Source organism: Vulpes lagopus, chromosome 8 (assembly GCF_018345385.1).
Source record: "Vulpes lagopus strain Blue_001 chromosome 8, ASM1834538v1, whole genome shotgun sequence".
Taxonomy (NCBI): domain Eukaryota; kingdom Metazoa; phylum Chordata; class Mammalia; order Carnivora; family Canidae; genus Vulpes; species Vulpes lagopus.
Genome location: NC_054831.1, coordinates 97,029,984 through 97,051,120, shown reverse-complemented (window position 1 = coordinate 97,051,120; position 21,137 = coordinate 97,029,984). Strand labels below are relative to the sequence as shown.

Here is a 21,137-nt window from a genome sequence, read left to right as displayed (position 1 = left end):
GTATTCTTTGAGAGTTTTAAAAATCTCGTCTCCCTTTTTTGAGATTTAGTCTTTTTAGTATATGTTGTACTGATTTGAGCAATGTCCTTGGCTTTTTGTTCCAATCACAGTTTAAATATGCCATTTTGTTAGAACTTGTTTTTAAATGCCTTAGACAATTATTATGTACATAATGTGTCACAAAATTGGTATGTGTTTAATGACTATGTGGGAACACATCAGGCCCCTATCTTGCTGCCATCACATTTCTTGTGGCTATAGTTACAGATATTTTTTGTAGTTGCCCTTTTAAAACTCTAGTTATAACACTCCTTATGAGAGAGTTTCTATCCCTTCATCAGGACCATTAACAGATACAGTGTCAGAACTGTATTGTTCTGTTGATCTTTCTATTCTCCTTAAAACAAAACCTATTCTTCCGGCAGTATTCTGAAGCTTCTAAACTTCTAATGCATAGGGTAGGATACATATGTAACTCACCAAACACTACTTTCCTCGGCTATCATAAACCCTAAAATTATATATTGAATGCTCTCTAGTTTCTACTTTACTAATAAATTTTCTCCTTGATGATCGGGATTAGGGTAGAAGGCTCACTCTGTTTTATACAGCAAATGAGAACCTCCACCGTTGATTTAAAATATGAAACAGGTGTCTGTATGTGTGTGCATATGTGTACACATTTATGTATTGTTTTTCCCCATAGAGTTAAATATAAAAGCATTCTTTCTGTATAATCTCTGCTTATTTCTTTTTTGCAGGAAGTTACAACTCCATCTAAGTGGTCTTAGTATAGCTCTGATATATATCTGCTCTGACTTTTAAAAATATATATGAACCCAAACACTTTCCAAGAAAGAATGAATTCTATCAAACAAGCGTTTAGGATAATCATGGCCAGAACATGAATTTCCATTGAACAAATATGGACATAAATGTATTTGTATGTATAAAGGAATTTTCCATACTTATCATACAAGAAGTGTCCTATCTAGTTCTAGGTTTACTAATTACAGGTCTCAGTAAATGAAAATGTAAACAATTCTATGATAAAAGCTAAATATCACAAAGTACGTATTATATGGAATAAAATAAAACAGATTTATATCATGAGGGGCTACATATAATAAAGCCTCTACCTTCAATGATCCCTTTAATATTTTCCACATTAAAAAAATATATTTTCCACAGCAAAATAACTTATTATGTACCGGCATAGAAAGATGACATTAAAAAAATCTGGATGACTATCTTCATATACTATAACCAGTAAGGTGAAAAAAGAAACCCTATATAAACCTAATATCTGGGACACCAGGGTGGCTCAGAGGTTGAGCATCTGCCTTTGGCTCAGGGCATAATCCTGGGTCCTGGGATCAAGTCCTGCATCAGGCTCCCTGCAAGGAGCCTGCTTCTCCCTCTGTCTGTGTCTCTGCCTAGCTCTGTGTCTCATATGAATAAATAAATCTTAAAAAAAAAAAAACCTAATATCTTACAAGTTATCTATGTGAAAATATAGTGGCAATTTGATGGATGTTGAGTGCCAAAGAACTTGCAACCCATATCCTAGATTGTTACATGAGATGATGGAGATTTTAAAGGAGTTGATACAAAACTAAGTTTAAAAGAGCAGCCAAAGGAACTAACCAGAAGAGCTGATGGTGATATGGTAGGGCAGTCAGGGAAAGGACCTAAGGAGATAGAGAAATGGTAATACCTAAGGTAAAAAACTATGGTAACTAAAGATAAAAGGGGTATTTGATAGAAGTAGGTTCAGGGAAAAATCTTAATGTTCTAGTTTAAAATAAAAAGGTTATATTATGTAAACTGCTTGGCCTTTTGCTACTATAAGAGTCTCATCAGTTACCTGGGGAATTAGAAGTAATCCTCAAATATGGTATAAGTATTAAAGAAAAAAAGGAAAAGAGGAGGAGAAGAAAAAATACAAAACAACCTGTTAAATTATCTAAATGTCATATGATATTCTTTACTTCTGAATTTTATCTCTTAGGCTTTCAATAAAATAGACTGAGAAACACTTCAAGATTTGAAAATCCTAAGAAAGAAAACAGTTAAGGTAAAACAAAACTAATTGGAGACCATAATTTTACTTTACACATAGAAAAATCTAAATTAAGAAGTTGGAATCTTAAGAAGAAAACTGGTCCAACATAAATGGTAAGACTCAATAAAGGATCTAAGAGCTGAGGTCTGTTATTGACATCAGAACTTGGAAGAGTTTGATTCCAGGTTTCAGTCTCTAAAGCAAAATATGAATCTCTACCAGTAGAAGAGCAGTCCTTACTCAGATCATATTAAAATGGTAAGAACGAATAAGACAGGGAATGGGAAAAGAGGGAATAGGAAAGTGAAACAGAATTGGCAACTCTGTATAAAACAACTCCAAGCTTAGTTTGAAGAAGTGATAAAAGTTCCCTACTTGTCATTTCCACTCTGCCTATATTCTCAAAACTTTGTGAGAAGTCCCTTGAGTTAATCAATATGCTCTCCCTAATTACTTACCAGTAACTGTATGGCATATTCCCTAAGATTCCTATATATGCCAAATTACTAAAACCATCTCCTTAGGCCCTCACGCTTGTCTTACATTAAAACCTTGAAATACCGTCTGGCTCTTTGCACTTGTGAAGAATGAATAATCTTTTAGATTCACCATTTAAAGGCATGATCTCTGTGTCAAGCAGGGCTTAATCAGGATCACACGTTCCCTTTTCTCTAGGGACCAGCTGCTAAGGCAGACGACATTTATGGTCACTCATGCTCTTGCTGGGTCGCCATAGCTCCCAGCTCTCATGAAGAATAAATAACGGCAGAAACCAAGATATACTATAAACATTACCTTTTGGATTGGTGGCTGTGAAAAAAAGGTTGGGCTAGCTGATAGCAAAGGGACATTTCAACATTAAGATTCTAAAATAGAGAGAGTGGTTGAGTCTAGGGATGAACTTTGTTTACACTTTAAATCTGAAAATCTGAATATACTTTTAAATGGTTGTTAACAAACAGCTCGGTAAATGACAAACAGCTTTTGCCTTGCCTGACCTCGGTTCATCGGTACACAGCACATACCAGGGTAAAAACACTTGCCCAGTAAAATGTCAACAATGTTATTTCAAAAAATCTCAGAGGACAGGCCTAAAATATGTATATGATTTCAGATCCAGAAAAAAGGCAGAGAAGCCAGCAACAATTTGACAGATATAACTATGCCCCGATCATTGTGATGTAATATATAAGAAAACTACATGCTTAAATCCCAAAGAGAAATAGTATATAAAAAAAATAGTATGTTTGACTTTTCCAGTAATAACTTTTAAATGTAGTGAACTCTTACCTGCCCTGATAAATCAATGGTACAGGTAATCCAACATGCCTGGCAACCAAAATATCTTGTATATTTGGTTTTGAAAGCAAGTATTTACCCAGACTGCCCTCCTACAGTGTGCCAGGCCTTGTGTTACTACAGTTTTAGGGGTCAGAGGATCAGAGGAACCCCTAAACATGCATTAAAACAAAGCATGGTAAATTGCTAAAAAACTGGTCTATATGTTTTTTTTTTTCTTTTTTTAAAAGATTTTATTTATTCATGAGAGACACAGAGAGAGAGGCAGAGACATAGGCAGAGGGAGAACCAGGCTCCATGCAGGAAGCCCGATGCAGGACTTGATCCCAGGACCCCAGGGTCACGACCTGAGCCAAAGGCAAGATGCTCAACCCCTAAGGCACTCAGGCATCCCTTTATGTTCTCTTATGAGCAGTGTTTCATTGTTCCAAAGTGCATAGATTCACAAACTGAACCTCAGAGAGAGATGATAGATGGTTTAAAAATGGTGAAGAAAGAATTAAAAACAGAAGAATCAACCGAATAAATACTTGAAAAGTATTTAGAGCTCCAAATCCCCTCATTGCCTCAGCTCAGTAGCTGGCTGCCATGTCTATTCTCACCCAAGCAGAAGTTTGGGGTTTTCCTCTCTGGAGAGGTCTCTGAACTCAGAATGCCAGGTACATACCCTAAATCTATCACTAACCCTAACTTTACCACTAACCCCTAAACTTAACTCTAATCCTAACCCTCTGCAGAGGTCATTGAACTGCAGGATATCAAGTACATACCCTAACCCTAACTATAGCCCTAACCTTAGATCTGAGGGAGAAAAGAAAAAAAAAAAGATGTGGTATATATATAAAACTGAATATTACTCAGCCATTAAAAAGAATGAAATCTTGCCATTTGCAAGGACATGGATAGAGCTACAGAGTATTACGCTAAGTGAAATAACTATGTCAGAGAAAGACGAATACCCTAAGATTTCACTCATGTATGCAATTTAAGAAACAAAACAAACTAGGGGCTCCTGGGTGGCTTACTCGGTTAAGCATCTGCCTTTGGCTCAGGTCATGATCCCAGAGTCCTGGGATCAAGTCCTGCATCGGGGTCCATGGGGAGCCTGCTTCTCCCTCTCCCTCTGCTTCCCACTCCCCTACCTGCCACTCCCCCTGCCTGTGCTCTCTCTTATTGTCAAATAAGACAATTTTACTTATTGTCAAATAAATAAGTAAAATCTAAAAAAAAACAAATGAGCAAAGGAAAAAAAAGAAAAAGGCAAAGCAAGAAATAGACTCTTCACTAGAGAGAAATGATGATTATAGGGGTGGTGGGGGAGATGGGTGAACTAGATGATGGGGATTAAGGAGGGCACTTGTGGTGAGCACTGGCTGATTTATGTATGGAAGCACTAAAACACTACTCTGTACACTTGAAACTACTATTACGCTGTATATTAACTAACTTAACATTAAAAAATCAGCCAAAGGAAACAGACAAACATACCACAAAGTTGCCCGGTGCTAGTAAGACTGAAGAAGAGGAAACTGACCTACATTGCCGGTGACCATATAAAGTGTTAAGACCTTTTTAGTAAGTACTCTGATAGTATTTATTAATGAAAAATTGCACATACCCTTTGCCACAGCAATGACATTTCTGGGAATGTATCTTAAAGATATAGAAGCATGAGTAGGAAAGTATATTTGTATAGGATGTTTACTGGAGCGTTTTTAGTGGTTAGCAGGAAAGAAACTGCTAGCAACTCAAATCCCATCAGTGTATTAATCAAAGGTTAAACAAACTGTGGTATATCCATATTACAGAAATATTCAACTAATTAAAGAAGTGCATTAGGTCTGTCTTCTAACTAAATGATGATCTTCATTTACTGTTTTTTTTTTAAAGATTTTATTTATTCATGAGAGAAACAGAGAGAGAGGCAGAGACATAGGCAGAGGGAGAAGCAGGCACCCCATGGGGAGTCTGATGTGGGACTTGATCCCAGGCCCCTGGGATCACAACCTGAGCCAAAGGCAGACACTCAATCACTGAGCTACACAGGTGCCCTCTTCATTTACTGTTAAGTAAGAAGCACAAGTGGCAAGGAAAGGTAAATATAACAGTGCCACTTTTGTAAAAAAATAAAATAAATAATACCCCCGTGCAATTTGGGTCATGCTGTATAAAGAGGAATTAAGTAGAACTCTTTTAATCTGCTCATTCCCTCACTTAATTGTTTTTTTCAAATGGCACATTCTCAGAGAGATCTTTCTGGAACTTACTAAATTGTCACCCTATCCCCATTCTGTAATATTCTTGCCCATTACCTGGCTTTATAGTTTTTCATATTTCTACATGACATTATATTACATATTCATTTATTTATTATCTATATCTCTCTAAAATAAAAACTCCATGCAAGTGGAAAAGGAGCTTTGTGTTGTTTACTATTGTGTCCCTAGCACCAGTCTCTGATCCAGATATTAGTCAATAAATATTTGTTGAATAAATAAAGAATAGATTACACCTCATGTATAAAAACTGAAAATACACATGGGCAGGGACAAGAAGCCAAAATAGCAAATAAAAATATTGATTTGATTGGGTGATGGAATTGACAGCAACTTAAAACAAACAAACAAAAGCTTCCTTTTAATAAGCGGTAATTTGTTAAGCTCCTCTACTGTTGAACACTGGGAATAGTAAGTCCTCAAAATCGGAAGACAGAGAGGGAGAGGAAGAAAGACAGGGAAGTCTAAACTGTGTATGCCTGAGTGATGCTATGAAGAAACGGCACAAATGAGAAAATAGTTTTTCCAAATACCTATAAACTACATATGTTGGATATAGTGGTATTTCACAAAATAGCTTTGCCTTGGTATGTAAACAAATGCACAAGAAATGAAAATATATTTCAATGGCAGATTCTGGTAACAGAATAAAATAATTGCAAGTGATGTTGGAAAAGGCAAGCATCACAGACTCCTAGCAGAGTAAGAACACTCTTGTGATCTAACCTGAAGATGCTTATTTAACCCATAACTCAAATTCTTTAACTCTGAAAAATGTCTATGTGCATATTTAAAGCACAGATAGCAGACATACATACTGTTCTTCTAAAACTAGGATAGTTAACAGGATAGATATATTAAAGGTTCTCAAAAATAATTACATATAACAAAACTAATTGGAATCCATTTCTATGTTCTTATACTCTTAGAAAATTTTATATGTTAAAAAAATAAAGCTAACAATTATGTATATATTTTCCGGGTAACAGTCTCACTTTTTATATTTAAACTGTATAATGTTTAACAAAATGTAATTTTTTTCTCAGTAAGGGCACTGTTTTTACATACAGTTGTGCAAATATTAATTTTCAAATAAAGTCATCTGAGGGTATCCTGTTAAGGTTAAAGCACACACCATCCACAGAGACAAAGAATTCTGTAAGAACAATGAACACGTTCTTAATCCTTTAGTTCACCCACAATCCATGAATATTTTAAAATCATATACAATATGAAATCTCTACAAGATAAGCATTAAACAAAAGAAATAACTTTTGTCGATTTTGCTCAAAAAACACTTTAAAATGAGAATAAAATAATTTCCGTGAAAAAGCGACTTGTTATCTGTGATTGTTACTTGGTTGTTCACTCAAGAAATATATTAATACTGTAAATAATGAGCTAGTATTCCCAAAAAGTGAATTGTGGGTTATTTGCAAAAACATGAAATGATTTTTCAATCTTACAGAAAACAAGCTTGTATTGGGTTCCTATAACACTCATCTTCCATCCTGAGAGGCTCTTATGAAAATAACCTACACAATAAAACCTATAACCTCACGAGCTACCTTCTTTTTCTTGTTTAAATAGTAAAGATGAATTAACTGACTTTTAGGTCCATATTACATTTTCTACATATGACTAAACACATATTTAGATATCAAATGTAGACATATTTAGTTAAAATCAATTAAACTGAGAAGTCCTTCCCTTCTGGCTGTCTATATTTTTCTTTAATCCTGGTCAGTGTAAACCCTTATTACCAGTAATTTGCCACTATAATGCTGAGGAAAAATGCTAGCCTCACGATTTTTGTCATTTTTCCCCCCTCTTCCCCTGCAGGCTGCTACTGTTGATGGCCTTTATGGAAATATAAATTCAATCAGCAGCTGCAAATTTCATGAGACGTCCATCTTCATGCTGAATTTCTAACTGAGTGTCAAAACAATCTGTGGATTTCTCCCTGATGAAACACACATTGAATTGTAAATTTCTGCAATTTCCTCATGTTTGAATTTCAGCTGCAGTAAAATAGTGCTAGCCTAGATACATTGCCTATCAGACTGAAATAAGTAATTTTCTCTTCTTATCCCCTTCATGGCATTTAAAGAGTTAAATTTTTAAACCCACGGAAGAAAATATTTCCTCCAAATTAAACAATTACATTTTCAACACAATTATAAGAAAATTAGGATATAAAAACCAGTAATATATTTGATATGTTTTTAAAAGACTTTTGCTCTAAGAGACTTACTTGTTCTATATGGTTATCTGATTAATTACTTATTCATTCTGTATTTGAGGGTGAATAATGCTAAGAGCTTTTATAAAATTAATATTTCTATATATAATGTCAAGACAGTACATAAATGAAATGCAGCCACAAAACAATTACTAGTAACTCAAGTTTAATGAAATAGATTTTCATTAAGTATCGCCAAAAGTAAAAATATTGAAACAAAAAAAATTACAGCAGCTAGACTAGGCATTTTTCGTCATACTTAAAACTTAGTTAATTTTTTCACCAAAGAATCACCTTTAACTGAATAGCCAACAGAACTGCTTTTAAATAAAGCACTTTTATGAAGCCTATGGTAATTTTATAACTAAATAAGCAAAACTATTGTGTTAAAAAGGATACCTTAAGAAACTAAGTGACTTGCATTCTTGTTCTTACAAACATCTTTTCATTAATGTTGCTTATAAAATAATTCTGAATGCTATTTAAAAATTCACCAGCACACTGTGCTAAGCAAACCTTACAGATGGTTTGTAAAACAAGTCATGAGGGGCACCTGGGTGGCTCAGTGGTTGAGCATCTGCCTTTGGCTCAGGTCATGATCCCAGAGTCCTGGGTTCAAGTCCCATATCAGGCTTCCAACAGGGAGCCTGCTTCTCCCTCTGCTTCTCTCTCTGTCTCTCATGAATAAATAAATAAAATCTTGGGGAAAAAAAAAAGTCATGAAATGACAATAATTCATTCAACAAACATTTTTTGAGTATCTCCTATATATCAGGTAGTTTTTACCAGGCCATAGGGAAACAAAACTGTACAGAACATAGACCTTTAATTTTTTTTTTTTTTAATTTATTTATGATAGTCACAGAGAGAGAGAGAGAGAGGCAGAGACACAGGCTGAGGAAGAAGCAGGCTCCATGCACCGGGAGCCTGATGTGGGATTCGATCCCGGGTCTCCAGGATCGCGCCCTGGGCCAAAGGCAGGCGCCAAACCGTTGCGCCACCCAGGGATCCCTGGAACATAGACCTTTACCTCAGGAAAGTAGACTAGTTGAGAGCAAAGAAAATAATTTTTTAAAACTTAGTGAAATAAGTGCTATAAACGGGTACATTAAAGGAGGACAAATTTAGGAGAGCACTAAGAGAGACTATTATCTCATGAGCAGTATAGAAGCTTTCCAAAAGAGTCCTAGTTTCTAAGCTTTGTTTCTGCTATAGACATATAGAAATGATAGATAAAATTCCTTTAGAAATAATACATTGCTAATTTTTTTAAAAGGAAAATTCTTCAAGTGCTGGAAACAAACAGACATCAAAGCCAGAACCCTAAGCTTGAGCTTGACAATGGCAATACATATGGTTTCAGAACCATCTCTAGGCCCTAAGGGCTGAGGCCATGGAAGTATAATTTTAAAATCCCTTATCTGGGAAAAAACACACCTTTAGCTGGTGAGCATCTGTATAAAACTCACAGTACCAGAGAAACGAGCTACTAATGAAAAAGTAAAAGTAGAAAAACTGTGCCCAAAAACTCTGCAAAGGAGCAAAGAAGGCAGTCATTCGTTTAAGGACTGGAATGGGATTGGAGAAATCTCACCAGTAAAAAATAAAGAATTCTAGAGGAGTATTCTATATATATGAAGTTTTCAAATTTATACAGTTTACATGATGTGGACATCATAAATTTAAAAATAAGATAAAATCTGACTGGACCTCTGAAATCCTTAAGGATCCAGAAGACATAAATGTAAATAGCCCTGGAAGAATAATCACATACTACATTGGACTGCCAGAGAGGAAATAATCCCTACCAAAGAGAAGTTCATAATAAAAAAGTGACAACTTCCAAGAAGTCACCATGAAGGGAGAGTTTTAGCTGATGCGATAAACAAATTAGCCTCGAAAAACTACAAATACAGTAATCTGAAAGTGACTATAGCCACAAGAATGTACAGAATGATTACAGATTTTAAAAAGGAGAAAAAGAAGTCACAATGTAAAACCTGGTCATATGACATATGAACTAAAATATTCTTAAAAGAACTAAAGACAGGGGCACCTGGGTGACTCAGTGGTTGAGCAACTGCCTTTGGCTCAGGCCATGATCCCAGGGTCCTGGGATCAAGTCCTACATCAGGCTCCCTGCAGGTAGCCTGCTTTTCCCTCTGCCTATGACTCTGCTTCCCTCTGTGTCTCTCATGAATAAATTAAAAAATCTAAAAAATTAAATTAAATTAAAAAAAGAACCAAAGAGAAACTCAATAGTCACTGAGGAATAAAAGAAAACCTCAAGGGATATGGAGAGAACAACCTATATCTCTCTTTTTTTTAATTTCTTTTTTTTTTTTAAGATTTTATTCATTTATTCATGAGAGAGACAGAGACAGAGAGAGAGGCAGAGACAGAAGCAGGCTCCATGCAGGGAGCCTGATGTGGGACTCGATCCCGGGTCTCCAGGATCATGCCCTGGGCTGAAGGCAGCGCTAAACCGCTAAGCCACCAGGGCTGCCCGACAATCTATACCTCTAATAGACATTTCAGAAGGAAATGGAAAGAAGGGGTAAAGGCACAATATTTGAAAAGATAATAATAGCAGATAGTTTTCCAAAACTGACAAGCCACAGGAACCCTTTCCCAGATGCAGGAAAGACAAAAATCAGGAAAAATTAAAAAAACCTATAGCTATATAAACTGCAATGAAAACACAGAAATCAAAGACAAAAAAGAGGATTCTAAAAAACAATCAGCAAAAAAAGAGCAAGAGAAGGAGGAAGAGAAACAACATATAATGCTGAAAACAGTAAAGGGGTTACAGAAGGCTAGGGAAGGGGTATAATACATAAGTTTATCAATCAGAACTGGTAGAGATAGAAAAAGGTAAAAGTATGATTAAGAGAAAACGTGAATAAAGTGATAGAAATAAGTCCAAATATATCATAAAATTTGAAATAAATAATAAAAAGGTTATACTCATCTCTCAAAAGGCTGAATACTCTCAGAATGTTTTAAAAATCCACAGGTTTTAGAGGGTTTTTTTCCTTCTAAGTTTTACATAAATTCTAGTTAGTTAACATACAGTAATATTAGTCTCAGGTATACAATTCAGTGATTCGACAAATCCATACAATGTCTGGTACTTATCACAAATGCACTCCTTAATCTCCATCACCTATTTAACCATCATCCTTCCACCCACCTCCTTTCTGGTAACCCTAAGTTTGTTCTCTACAGTGAAGAGTCTGTTTCTTGGTTTGCCTTTCTCTTTCCCTTACGATCATTTGTTTTGTTTCATAAATTTCACATATGAGGAAAATCATATGGTATTTCTTTCTCTGACTTATTTTTCACTTAACATGTTTTCTAGCTCCATTCATGTCATGGCTAATGCCAAGATTTCATTCGTTTTTTTAATGGCTGAGCAATATATCATTGCATATAGATACCACATCTTCTTTATCCAATTCATCAGTCAAGGGACATTGGAGTTCTTTCCATAATTTGGCTATTGTTGATAATGCTGCTATAAACATCAGGGTTCGTGTATCCCTTGGAATCAGTATTTTTGTATCCTTTGGCTAAATACCTAGTAGTGCAATTACCCCATCACAGGGTAGTTATGTTTTTAACTTTTTGAGGAACCTCCATACTGTTTTCCAGAGTGGATGCATCAGTTTGCATTCCCGCCAACAATGTGGAAGTTTCCCCTTTCTCCACATCCTCACCAACACCTGTTGTTTCCTGTGTTTTTTATTTTAGCCATTCTGACTGGTATGAGGTAGTATCTCATTATACCTTTGATTTGTATTTCCCCAACGGTGAGTAATGTTGAGTATCTTTTCTTTTTTTTTTTTAAGATTTTTATTTATTTATTCATGAGAGACACACACACACAGGCAGAGACATAGGCAGAGGGAGAGAAGCACGCTCCATGCAGGGAGCCCGATGTGTTGAGCATCTTTTCATGTCTATTTGCCATCTGCACATAGAAGCAGAGGTTTGAGAGCCAAAGAGACCTGAAGATGGAGGAAGGAGTCACAAGTCAAGAAACACGAGTGGTCACTAGAAGCTAGAAAACAGAAGAAAACAGATTCTCCTCCAGATCTTCTAAAAGGAATAAAGCCTAACACCTTGATTTTAGCCCAGAGAGAATAATTCTGGACCTGACACTAAGAACTATAAAATAATAAATTTGTTTTAAGTCACTAAATTTGTGGTAATTTATTACAACAGGTATAGGAAACTATACTTGCCATAAAGTTAGAAATAAGAAAATTCATAGAAGGAATATCAAACCAAGTTTCCTAATATATTTAGGAATTCTTTAAAAAGCTCAAAATAGGGATCCCTGGGTGGCGCAGCGGTTTGGCGCCTGCCTTTGGCCCAGGGCGCGATCCTGGAGACCCAGGATCGAATCCCACGTCGGGCTCCCGGTGCATGGAGCCTGCTTCTCCCTCTGCCTGTGTCTCTGCCTCTCTCTCTCTCTGTGACTATCATAAATAAATAAAAATTAAAAAAAAAATTTAAAAAAAATAAAAAGCTCAAAATAATTCATAGGTCAAAGAAGAATTTATAGTGGAAATTATAAGGTAGTTAAAACTTTATCAGATACAATATATGAAGTACTGAGAGAAGTATCCTAATTATTATTTGTGGGGAAAAAAAAATCTATCCCAAATATCAGGAAAGAACACTAAAAGTTAATTAACATTTAATTTAATTAATTCTAAAAACAATACGAATAGAAGGGAAAAACAAAAGAAAGCAAAATACATGAAATAACAAGAGGAGAATTAATGTTTAATGAAATAGAATAAAAAGAAACTACAAAATTAAAAGCTGGATCTTTCTTATTAATTGGTTAAGTTTTAAAGATTTTATTTATCTATTTATTTATTTAGGGAGAGAGCATGAGTGAGAGCCAACAGAGGGAGAGGTACAAGCCGACTCTGAGCATGATGTAGGAGTCAATCTCCTGACCCTGAGAAAGAAGATGTGGTGTATATATATATACAATGGAATATTACTCAGCCATCAGAAGAGACGAATACCCACCATTTGGCTTCAACGTAGATGCAACTGGAGGGTATTATGCTGAGTGAAATAAGTCAATCGGAGATGGACAATCATCATATGGTTTCACTCATATATGGAATATAAGAAGTAGTGAAAGAGATTATAAGAGAAAGGAGGGGGGGATCCCTGGGTGGCGCAGCGGTTTAGCGCCTGCCTTTGGCCCAGGGCGTGATCCTGGAGACCCGGGATCGAATCCCACATCGGGCTCCCGGTGCATGGAGCCTGCTTCTCCCTCTTCCTATGTCTCTGCCTCTCTCTCTCTCTCTCTCTGTGTGACTATCATAAATAAATAAAAATTAAAAAAAAAAAAAGAGAAAGGAGGGGAACTGAGTGTGAAAAATTAGGAGGGAAACAAACCATGAGAGACTCCTAACTGTAGGAAACAAAGTGTGGAAGGGGAGGTGAATGGGGGGATGGGGTAACTGGGCCATGGGCAACGAGGAGAGCACTTGATGGGATGAGCACTGGGTGTTATACAATATGTTGGCAAATTGAATTTAAATTTTAAAAATGAAAAAAAAAAGGCACTTAAAAAGAAAAAGAGAATCAGAGGCTTAACTGACCAAGCCACCAGGTGCCCCTGTTGGTTAAGTTTTAAAAGGCTAGGGCAGCCCCGGTGGCGCAGCGGTTTAGCGCCGCCTGCAGCCCAGGGCATGATCCTGGAGACCCTGGATTGAGTCCCACCTCAGGCTCTCTGTATGATGCCTGCTTCTTCCTCTGCCTGTGTCTCTGCCTCTCTCTCTCTCTCTCTCTCTCTCTCTGTCTCTATGAATAAATAAATAAAATCTTAAAAAAAATAATTAAAAAAAGTTTTAAAAGGCTAGTATAAATAAACAATATTGAAAATCTACAAATATATGTAGAAGTATCAGAATACTATAAACAATTTTATGTCAATAAAGGTGAAAATTTAAGCCAAACATTTTCCCAACACAGAGAAATTATAAAAATGGATCAAAGAAGAACTAGAAATACTAAATAGAAGCTGCAACTATCAAAGAAATTGAATTAATAGTCAAAAATCTTACTGCAAAACACACCACTGAGCCCCAAAAGTCTAACAAGTACATTTTCCAGGATGCACAGGGATAGATAATCCATTTTACAATCTATTCAAGAGAACACAGAAAGAGGAAAATGCCTCAGTTCTTTTTAAGAGGCTAGCATAATCTGATAACAAAATCAGAGGAGGTCAGTTCAAGAAAGGAGAAAAAGCCAACCTCATTTAAGATATGTAAAAATCGTTTATTAAAAACAAAACAAAACAAAACAAAACAAAAACATTGGTGTCGGTATCCTCTCTGGTATTTTCCTTACTCTCTTGATAGATAAGGCACACTTTTTTTAAGAAGTTATATTTTATTCAGCACTACTGAATTTTTGTAGCAGGAGACTTTTTGAGGTTTTAGTCTGTCTTGTTGCTGGAAAAAGGCATCTAAGAGACTTTAAAGCTCTTCTTAATTTGCTATAAACTTACTAAAGTGTATTGCACCTTTAAACTTACTGAAGTAAACACCTATAAACTTACTGAAGTGTACTGCTATTCTACTTGTTCAGAAGAAAAATGGTGGTCGTTTGGTAGGAACTGGGTATACCTTCACCATCAACCCTCCAGGGAAAGAAAAGAGACAAAAGGAAGAGCAAAGTAGGGTAAGGAAGAAAGTGGATGTAAGAAAAAGGTGGGGTAAAGGGGATGAGAATAGAATAGCAGCTAATATTTATACAGCTCGAAATTTGCCCCAGAAATTCTCTTAAACACTATCAAATTTACTTCCTGGAACTCCAAAAATAACAGTATGAGGACAGGTACTATCATTATCTCCCATTGTACAGAGAAAGAAACGAGTAAAAGAGATCAACTACAATCACTGCAATTTTCTTTGTGGGATTGGATAACTAAGAGGACTCATAAACAGCAGAGAAAAATAAATCTCCATGAAGGAAAGGTAATGTTTTGATCAATCATCTTTTCCACCTTAAAGATTATGTAGTATAATCTCCTTATTTTATGGATGAGAAAATGGAGACTTTTTAAGGGAAAGAGAATTACACAGACAAGGTAACCAAACCCTAAAGTTACAGAGTCAGGACAAAAAAACCAATCTTCATACTCTTTTCATTTGTATTGATACTTTCTTTGAATAAAATTTAGTGACGAATTAGGGGAACTTGGCTGGCTTAGTGGAGCACATGACTTTCGATCTTGGAATTGTTGGTTTGAGTCCCACATTAGGTGAAGAGATTCCTTAAAAATAAAAAAAAATGTATATTAAAAAAAAACTTAGTGATGAACTAAAAATACTTTCACAGTATACTGCTCATGATATTCTAACCAGACAACATGAGATATGCAATAGTGTCATTAAACTCAATAGATAAACACCATGTAGTTTGCTGAAGTTCCTTCTTTTTTATTTTACTTGTTCCAAGTAAAAGGTCTTCAAGTATTCCAAAAGGCACTGGAAATTATGTCATACAGTAATTCTTAGGCATGGCTGATGATTAGTACCAACAGGGAAGATTGATAAAATGCTGGTTCTTAAGCCATCTAAAAATCGAAGGAATCACAATCTCTAGCACACAGCTCATGTTTTTGATGTCATTGTTTTTAAGGTTTCTGTTACTCTGATCAGTCATTTAGAGAACTTCTAAGAACAACGAGAGGCTGACAGAGGATATTAAAACTTAAAAAAACTACAAGTTAGCTTTTATTCTAAATAAAATTTAAGAAAAAAAGGTAGTTTTCTTTTTATAAATGCATAAGTATATCTCATGTTCTGGGAAGCAACTGATACTGGATTAATAAAAATACATTTTATTGCTACTTATGTAACCTTAATTTAAAGCACTTACGTTAAATCCTGATTTGTTAACAAAAAAATTAACGAGGTTTGATGCATTTAAACCTGCAGTCTGCTGGTAAATGTTTATCAACTGGCTCTCTGAGTGTAATTCCATGAATGTTGACTGGATTATAGTTTTTGAATCTTGAAAGAATATTTCTTCAATTTTTGTGCCATTCAAAATACAGTGACTATAGATACAATGTGCATTATTAAAATTTTCTCCATCACTTTAAGTGCAATCAATAAAATAATATATCAAGCCCTCATGTGTAGCATTTGTCAATTTCTCTGGAATTAATACTCCACCATGACCAAGTTCAAGCCACTAACATGATATCACTGAAAGCAGACTTAGGAAGAGATGCACAGTAGCCCACCACTGTATAGGATTTCAACCATATAGATACAACAGGCATAAATAATATCAGGAGCATAGAAAATAGTAAACCGTGGTCAATTAGTTAGTAATGAATTTTGAGTATTTGTTTTTAATATAAGTTAATTATAAGTTCATATGATTTAATTTTGAATAAGTTTGTATTGAACCAGCATGTGAAATTCCTGAAATGTTAAAATCCCTTTCATAAGCAGTGAAGGCTTGCTCCAGTACACCCCTGAAAACCCTGTAAATACTATGGTTATTTCTGAAACTTCACATAAAATCACACATCTATTTTAGTCTAAGAAATTCTACAGTTTTTGCTTTAGCAAAAGTCAATCATAACAAATTTCCAGTATGCTCAAAGAAAATCCAAATCAATAATCTATTCACTTACATTTTAATTCAAAGTTTCCACAAAGATTTTTATTTTATATTATGTTCATACAGAAAGGACTCCCTAAATTTAACTCTCTGGGTATGAGGTTTTTATTTTGCCCCAAAACACACTGTCAATATAACATTAATATGAATTTGTGCTATTCCAAATTAAGTTTATTAGGACATAATCAATTCTTAGTGAACCTACTATTTATTATAGGTTATTTCATACACCCTACACCTTACTGAAAAGTAAAAATCGAAGGGCTATAAATAGAGAAAAGATACTGATGATCTAAGGCAAATATTGATCTCTAAACAACAAAAGGGGGACATAGAGGAGAAAATTAAGTACTTTCTTTGGGATAATCCTGACTCTTATCAAGAGTGGCCAGGCACTCAGGTGCTAGACATCCCAGATACATTAGAGGTGTACTAAGAGGTACAGGCTACCCAGGCACAGGCAACCTACCAACCTTTTAAAAAACATACAGCTAAGAGCCAACATCATTCTTTACCTTTCCAACACAATACTGGCCCCTAAACTCAAACCCCCTTATTATAATATGGGCTCTTAAGTCACTGTTCAAATCTAAAACTGTAAGCTTCAGCCACATAGGTGATATTTAGATGATTAAAAATCAAAATAACATTTGTCTTGGGATCCTTTGGCTTTGGGGTAAGAAATGTCCCAGAGACTCCTACCATGATAGCTGGGGAAACCATGGTAACTGTTGAAACATTTATCTCCACCATAAGAAATACACCACACATCAAGACAGAATGTTTCAATGTGGCAGAATGCAAAATGAGCCAAAAAAGAACAAAGCTTCAAATTCCCTCCTGACAGTTAATCTATAGTTTTCCCACCACATAGTTATTTGCTTCTAGCTTTCATGCTACTTGGCTGCCACCTACCAGAAATGTCATTATATAATTTCAATATGCGTGCAACCACAGCAATCAGAATTCTGTTGAAATCGGTTCTTTTCCCCCCAAAAGATAGTTATGTAATTCTAGACTTTTCCTTCTCCAACCTGCGTTAACATCTCACTCTCTACTTTTGCTGCCTTTTGTCTTTTTCTACCTTTTAAAAAAGATTTTATTTATTTATTAGAGAGAGAGGGAGAGAGAGAGAGAGCACACATGTTGAAGGAGGGGCAGAGAGAGAGGGAGAGAGAAATCTTAAACAGATTCCATGCTGAGTGCAGAGTTAGATCCCGACCTGATCATGACCTGAGTCAAAACCACGAGTCAGACGCTTAACTGACTGAGCAACTCAGGTGCCCCTGTATTTTTCTACCTCAGTGTAAAAAAGAGAACCTTATTGAATCCCCAAAGTGAATTATTTTTACCTTTGTATCATTAAAAAAGTACTGTTAGCGCTACATTTAATTATTAACATATAATCCATAGTTACTGTGGTTGTTTAACCCCTTCAGATTTTAAATCTTTTAAATAAAGCTTAGAAATTTATAGCACACTGACTGCTAGTCTGACATGTAGAATTTGCTGTATGGTAATGTGGAAAGATTTCCAAGTTACCTGAGGAGGCAAAAAAAAAAAAAAAAAATTAAATAATCATCTTGTTTCCATGACTCTCCTGTTAAATATAGAAATACAAGAAATTGGGTGTCATATTTAGTAACATTTTAAAGTCATTAAAAAGTAAAAATGTCAGGTAAGTATATATTGGTTCAGTCAGTCAATTTTTTAAAAAAATTCTACCATTAGTAATTACATACTTCAAGTTCACACCTGAGCATATTTATGTAGAACAAAGTCAGAAAATGTCCTAAAAATCAGCCTTGTTTGGGGCACCTGGGTGGCTCAATCAGTTAAGCATCTGCCTTCAGCTCTGGTCATGATCCCAAGGTCCTGGGATCGAACCCCATGGTGGGCTCCCTGCTTAGCAGGGAGTCTGCTTCTCCCTCTCCCTCAGCCCCTCGCCCCTGCTGATGCTCTCTCTCACTCTCTTTTGATACCTATATATAAATTTATATATATATATAATATAAACAAAATATTATATCATATATATGAATATTTTTTTAAAAAACAGCCTTGTATGTGATATAGTTCTTCTCTTTTACTGCAATTTGGTTTCAGTAGGTAATGAACAAGAAACTCAAGACAAAGAATCTGCAGTCTTATTTATTTATTTTTAAAGATTTTATTTATTTATTCATGAGAAATACAGGGAGAGAGGCAGAGACATAGACAGAGAAGCAGGCTCCCTGTAGAGAGTCCAATGCAGGACTTGATCCCAGGATCCTGGGAGCATGTCCCGGGGCCAAGGGCAGATGCTCAACCAGTGAGCCACCTAGGAGTACCTGTAGTCTTATTTAATATCTATATCATGGATGTTCAATAAATATAAAACACATGCAAAAAAAAGTTCTCCCTGTAGATGTTTAACATTACCCTAAAACTGATAAAACCTAAGTTCTGTTATATGGGTAATTAACAGTGGTAGGAAGTATATCAGCTTTGACATTTCCAAAATAGCCTCAATTAAGAATGACAATTGCGCCAAATAAAGATTGAAAAATGGCCTACAATCAAATTGACCAATCTCCATTTGCAAGGGTCGCAAAGTCAGGTGTATAAAACAGAATACCTATAAAGATGCTTTGTACATGACATACATATAAATTATACAAATAGCATAGAAACTTCTCGGTATATTTTCAAATTTCTAGTTTTCTTTTTTTTTTAAAGATTTTATTTATTTATTCATGAGAGACACACAGAGGAAGAGACACAGGCAGAGAGAAGCAGGCTCCATGTAGGGAGCCCGACGTGGGACTCGATCCCGGGTCTCCAGGATCACGCCCTGGGCCGAAGGCAGGCGCTAAACTGCTGAGCTACCCGGGCTGCCCGGATTTTATTTTCTTTAAACTACTCCTGTGAATGCTGATTTTACCCTCATGAAATCCTAATTCTACAAAAGGAGGAGATACACTTGGGAACAATCAAGAAGAAAAGATACCTTCACTGGGTGATGTACAAGCAACAGTCCATAGAATACACGACTATACAAGGATATTCAATGTCATGATATTCACAGCAATGAATTTAAAAACTGGCTTCATTCAGAATCTTCAAATATTCAAGGAGATTTACAATAGAAAAGAATAACTAGTTAGACCAGTTAGAAATAAATCCATTAGTTTTAATTTAATCCAAGTTACAAGGCACACAGCATTATATCAATATATCAACAAAGGGAACTCTTAGAATAACTTATTTTAAGAGAGTTGAAAGAAATTATTATAAAGGGAAAAATTTCTTTTTATGTACCTTTGAACAAAAGTCATTAAACAAAATTAAAATCCAAAAACACTATTGTTCTTCCATAAATTAAATGTTTGAAAAAAATCTAATTAAGCTTAAGGCTTTCAAATGAACGAAATTACACTAACATATTTTTATGCATTAGTTATTTTCCTGGGTTATTAAATATAAAAAGCTACCTAGTAAATTTCAATAATTTTCTCAACTTCCCTGTGTGAATGTTTGTAACATTAACAACCAATTTTTATTTGTTTATGCAGCTTAATAATTTTCCAGTATGAAGATGTTTTTCTTACAAGGTAACTGAATTGCTGAAGAAGCTTCTAACTGAAACTACCCTGTCACACTATTTACAAAATTGTTACTCAGAGAATTCAAGGAAAATACAAATTTGGTTAAAGCAAATTACCGTTATGACTTTCAAAACACTTAATTGAAAAATGTCAAAATGAATTAAGCCATATTATAGGTGAAATTTTAACATAAAAAATAAATATGACAAAGTTTGACTATTTTTTCAATTATGTTCCATTTCTTTTTATGTTTTATATCACATTTTCCTGAAAACTAAATCTTTTCAAAGTAGAATAAGTATCTTAAAGTTCTATTAAATAAAAATGGTTAATTAAAATTGCTTAAATGTAATTAAAATGATTTATCAAGGTAGACAAATACAGATGGCAAATGTATTCTGCAACTTATGTCTATTCAACATGCAATATTAATATATATTATTTTTGTGTCTATATTCAATATTAAAGTCCTGGTACTAAATAGAATTTTGGAAGTTATAAACAGTCTTATTTGTACAATAATATAAAAATAGAAAGTACTAGGCTAAAGAAAAAATCTGAGAACAAATTTTAACTGTGAATTTATACATGCATATTAACTTAATTTCAACTAATTTGCTGAGAATTAGATTAAACAAATGATTTAGATAATAACCGTACCTATAATACCCATCTACAAAGGAGGTACAACAACATTTGTTTAATTTCAGACATGTAGGACACATTGGATTTGAGAAGTTTGTGGGACACCCAAACAGAGATCCTGAATAGGCAGATGGATATAGTGTTTGAAGCTCAAAAGGTTGATTAAGGTTTGGAAATCATCATCATCAGGTATAGTAATTGATTCCATAGAAGTAGGTGAGCTCAAGAAAGAATTCTAGGGGAACCATAGGATATAAGAGCTGGCAGATAAAAAGAAATAGCTTCAGAAACCTGAAGAAAAATAGTCAGAAGGATAAATGAGAACCAGCAAGGAATACTATGAT

The 21,137-nt window shown here is 35.0% G+C and overlaps 1 protein-coding gene and 1 pseudogene across 1 annotated transcript in view; both read right to left on the bottom strand.

Annotated features, from left to right (window-relative positions):
• The window catches only part of NDUFAF2 (NADH:ubiquinone oxidoreductase complex assembly factor 2), a 151,821-nt gene that overhangs the window by 92,956 nt on the left and 37,728 nt on the right, over window positions 1-21,137 (bottom strand). The gene's annotated exons all lie outside the window — the stretch shown is intronic.
• Window positions 1-21,137, bottom strand: part of LOC121496973 — a 52,670-nt pseudogene that overhangs the window by 20,676 nt on the left and 10,857 nt on the right.